General features: G+C 45.6%; 1 pseudogene; it reads right to left on the bottom strand.

Moving 5' to 3' along the window:
- Nucleotides 1-2,880: 2,880 nt before the first annotated feature.
- On the bottom strand, nt 2,881-4,866 carry LOC125547375 (annotated as a pseudogene).
- Nucleotides 4,867-5,288: the final 422 nt, after the last annotated feature.

Genomic DNA, 5,288 nt, shown 5'->3' on the forward strand with positions numbered 1-5,288 from the left:
TATGAAATCTGGCAAGTGAACGTCAAAACTGCATTCCTTAACGGGTTTCTTAAAGAAGAGTTGTATATGATGCAACCAGAAGGTTTTGTCGATTCTAAAGGTTCTAACAAAGTGTGGAAACTCCAGCGATCTATCTATGGACTGGTGCAAGCATCTCGGAGTTGGAATATACGCTTTGATGAGGTGATCAAAGCATATGGTTTTATACAGATTTACGGTGAAGCATGTATTTACAAGAAAGTGAGTGGGAGCTCTGTAGCATTTCTGATATTATATGTGGATTGTTGATTGGAAATGATATAGAATTTCTGGATAGCATAAAACGATACTTGAATAAGAATTTTTCAATGAAAGACCTCGGTGAAGCTGCTTATATATTGGGCATCAAGATCTATAGAGATAGATAAAGACGCTTAATAGGACTTTCACAAAGCACATACCTTGACAAGGTTCTGAAGAAGTTCAAAATGGACCACTCAAAAAAATGGTTCTTACCTATATTGCAAGGTGTGAAATTGATTCAGACTTAAAGTCCGACCATGACAAAAGATAGAGAGAAAATGAAAGGCGTTCCCTATGCTTCAGCCATAGGCTCTATCATGTATGCCTTGTCATAAGTTTGGCAGAGAGGTATCAAAGTAATCTAGGGGTGGATCACTGGACAGCGGTGAAGGATATACTGGAGTACCTGAAAAGGACCAAGGACGAGTGTGTTTTACATGCATGCTTATTGCTTCTCTCTCAACAACAATTGTTTTCTCTAATTGCTTTGTGCACACATGCATATAGGACGAAAATGTTGATGTCAACGAATGTTTCATTGAATTCAAATTTTGAAAATGTTCGGTAGCTCTAACTGTCACCCCGATTGAAAAATTGTTTTCACATTAAAATCTGTCTCGACGAGATCTTCAAAACAAGATCCTATGTTGATATGTTCCGATGAATTTATTTTGCTAAAAAGTTACCACATCTGGGCTATGTAAATTATCACGTCTATCATACATAAGTTACCAAGTAATTTACACGCAACTTACCGGGTTATGTTTTTTGAACATACTTTTAACCCCGGGGTTAAAAGTGACTATGGTGTTTGTTGTGAGTTATCGGCTTGTTATGTGTATATTACCATATTGCACAAAAGTTATGAGGGTATGTTTTCTAACAGTTTACACATGAGTTATTGGGAGCTATTTTGGTCAAAAAAATTCATACCCTTGGTCAAAAAATTACCATGATGTTTGTACGTGAGTTATCAGCTCTCCTGTGGGTGTATTACCATGTTATTTACACATGAGTTATTGAGAGATATTTTCAACAACATTTTTTCCTGGTCAAAAAGTGTCTGGGTTAAGTAAGTTATCAGCTCTGTTATATGTATATTACTGTGCTATTTACACACAAGTTATCAGGGTATATTTTTCAACAAACTTTTATCTCAGCCTCAAAAGTCATCGTGGGGTTTGTAGTGATTCTCAACTTTGTTGTGTGTATAATAACATGGTCAAAGTTGTCGCGGTGTTTGTACCTAAGTTATCAAATATGCAGTGCTTATATTAACAAGATACTTATGCAAAAATTATCAGGTGTGTGTATTCAACATCTTTTTTTATCAAGATAAAAGTTACCATGATGTTTGTACCTAAGTTATTAAGTTTGTGGTGCATATATTACCATGCTATTTATACAAACAATATCGAGGGTGTGTATTCAACAACTATACACCCCCCCCCCTCTAAAAGTTACCACGGTGTTTGTACGTAAGTTATCAAGTCTGCAGTATGTATATTACCATGCTATTTTACACAAAAGTTACCCGCAGTATGTTTCCAAACACACCCCCCCCCCCCCCCCCCCCCCCCCCAAATAAATTTACCGCAGTGTTTTGTTCCTAAGTGATGAAGCATGCAGTGTGTCTATTACCATTCTATTTATACATAAGTTATCAGGCATAAGTTTTTCCCTAAGTAAAAGGTTACCGCAGTGTTTGTACCTGAATTATCAGGTCTACGGTATGTATATTACTGTGCTATTATAGAGAAGTTACTGCGGGTATGTTTTCAACAATTTTTCTGCCGGTCAAAAAGATGTTGTGGTGTTTTTACGTAAATTATCAGGTCGGCAGTGCGTATATTAACATGTTATTTATACATAAGTTATCACGGTATTTTTTAGTAACTTTATTTCTCTGGGTCAAAGTTCATGTGGATACAAATGCTCAATTACAAAAATAGAAACAAAAACTTATCGTGCATGTGATTGACTCCTAGCAGCCATTGAAAATACCATGGACTAAGTGACTAGTTTAGTAAGAATTCACAAAAAAAAAGAACAGAATAGTTCAGTGAGAAAAATACTATGCATGTGAAAAACTGTTGTGTCTACTAAATGTAGAAATTCAGGAGTAAAACAGATAGTGTGGCATAGGTGAGATGGTTAAGAGGCTCCGTGCATCAGCTTGGCAGTCAAGATGACCTCGGATCAATACCTAGCGAGCTCGATTTCTGAAGCTATAATGCACTTGCACGTGCATATTATATAGCTCATGCTTTCAGGACTACTTTTCCAACCCTTGTCTGGTTTGTAAGAAAAAATGTATCCGGAACAAATTAGGCAGTGTATGAATCATCAAAAGGAAATTGAGAGTTCAGACTCAGACACGATACAAGCAGGCACGTACCACGGAGCTGTGCAAACTTAAGAGACAGTTTTTCAGGCTTAATGTTAACAGCGCAACAGTAGTTTTTTTCTTCGGTAAACAGCGCAACAATAGTTGAATGCTAGTAACATGGATGTCTTTTGGAAATATAGTAACTAGGGGGAAAATATTTGGAAATTCAAAACAATCCGAATTTGCTGATTTCCAGTGGAAGGCAATACTCAACAGGGAGCAAGGTTTGTGACCAGCTCCTCTAAGATGGAGGGAAAGCTGCTCCTCAGATGAGAAAAGCCATCACTCGCCATGACTGCCTTGAGGTTGTCGAGTGAAGCGAGGAACGAGAAGCATGCCGCCTTGAGGCCTTCACAGCCATGCTGCACAGCCAACGCCAACGTGGTGGCTGCTGTGCCTTTGCTGATGTAGTTGCACAAGGTCTCCTCGCACATCAACTTGAGCCTGTCGAGGTTATACCTGTCTGCCGCTACCAGCAAATGTTGTGCCATCTCCATAGCTTCACTTTCGTCAATCTCTGGCAGTGCGTCGGTGTAGATGAAGTGAAGCATGGCTTTGAATACCTTAGTCCGTACGCAGGTGGCCTCCTTCTCTTTCATTGGACCAAAGAGCTCAGCCATGAAGACCGATGACCGAGCAGCAAGCATGTACCTATGCGCCGGGAACAGCTCACCGTCGACATCGAAAGTCACGTCCCCTGCCTGCCTGCTTGTCAAGAGGTGGAGCAGTTGGCGGTGTAAGTCACGGCGGGACGACCACGTACCGCGCAGCCCGTGTCTCACTGGTAAAGGTGTGGATCTTCTTCGTGAATGTGACATCACACCTGATGCGGAAGCAATCATCTTTCAGAATCGATGATTCCTCCAAATCTTTCCTCTTGATGAATTTGTTGAATCCCCATCCTCGTTTGGGACTGAAAGCACAGAGGTCACTTGTCCGGCTGCGCGATGACACCGGTTGCCCATCCTGGTTGAGCAAACTAACCTTGAAAGTTGCCTTCACATCCTTGCCGTCGGTGTTATCTCAGGCTGGACGTGGCGAGCGAGCTTTCGGCCCGGCTCGCGGCCAGCTAAGGACCGTACCGTTCGGGACTCCTGGCCCGCTAACAAAACTGGCCGGTCCGGTCTGCAGAAACAGGCCCGAAAACAAGTCGGTCCGGTCCTGTTTTTGACCGAGCTGGCTCGGTCGGACCGCGGCATTTGGCCCAGGCGCACAGCCCAGCAGTCCAGTGCAGGACAGAAAGTCGATATGACGCTAGGGCAAAGGCCCCCGCACCCCCAATTCCTCGATCCCCTTTCCTCTTGGCTGCATAGGGAGCGCCGCCTCCGTCGGCCACCGTTGCCATCGTCGACCACCACCTCCTAGGCTGCACCTGCACGCGGTGAAAGGAGGAGTGGAGGAGCCAAGGAGGGAGCGTCGTGTCTGCACGGCTGGACCTGCTCGCCGTCGTCGTCCGTTGCCGTCTCCACCTGCCCGTCTTCGACCACCTCCTCGCCGGTTAGCCGCAGTCGAGCACGAAGCTGGACGACGCGGGGGACGGAGCTGAGCTGCTGCACGTGCACCTGTAGTCCTGCATGTCGTCGCCGCTAGTTTGTAATTGTTCCTTCTCTCTGAACTTTCTTCAGTTGGTAATTGTTCACTCCCTCTGAACTTTCTTCAGTTGGTATTTGTTCATTTTCTCTGAACTTTCTTCAGTTGGACAACTTCCTGTGCTGTTTTTCTTGCAAACTTGCTTAATTTTCGTCCATTTGAACCTCTTTTGCAACCTAATAATCTATATGTTCCAATTTGCTGTCAAAAGAGTTCTAAAAAGGCTCCCGGCACACTCCCACGCAGAAACTGCACTCGGTCCAGTCGGTCCCCTCGGTCCGCACCGAGCTGAGGTGCAGCCGGTCCGGTCCTGAAAAACAGGACCGCATGTAAGCTCGGTCCGGTCCGGTCCGGGCCAGTTTCGGCCGGTCCAAAGGGAGGCTCGGTCAATCGCCGTGGACTGTGACCTTGCCATCAGGGTAGTATTTGAGGCGCCAGCAATGGCCCCTGACGACGAACTTCTCGGATGTGATGCATTCGCCGTTGCCGAGTCCCTTTGTGCGGGAGTAGCCCATGATCTTGAGGACGTGCGACCAGGATACGTCCTCGGCGACAATGGCCGATGAGCTCCAGGAAGGTGTCGCACCAGCGGTGTGAGCAGCCATGGAGGATGGAGACCAGTTAGCCTTGGCAGGCCGGCAAAAGCCTAAATCTTGCTACCTGGAATAGGAGTAGGAGACAACGGTGCCGACTAAAGATGAGCTCGTAGGTGACTCCTGAGGTTCTTATTAAACATGATATGGTGGTAGGTTGCATCTGGCTGGCGGCCGTTGGCTCGCTAGCGGTAGCGAGCGGCCGGCCAGAAAAGGAAAATTCTTGTCCCCCGTTCCCAGAAAAGAAGGCCTCCTTCCGACCCGCAAAATCTGTTGGCTCGATAGCGCTCGCGAGCGGCCGCCGGCCACTAGACCCTGTTTGTGGTGGGGTGCGTTGGGCAGTCAGATTTCCTAATCATGATTTGTGGTGGGGTGCGCACTGGCCCCTGGTTTCCCATGCCCTTTCTTCCATGTCCACCTGACACACGGGTGTG

Source organism: Triticum urartu, chromosome 3 (assembly GCF_003073215.2).
Source record: "Triticum urartu cultivar G1812 chromosome 3, Tu2.1, whole genome shotgun sequence".
In the NCBI taxonomy this organism is placed as follows: Eukaryota; Viridiplantae; Streptophyta; class Magnoliopsida; order Poales; family Poaceae; genus Triticum; species Triticum urartu.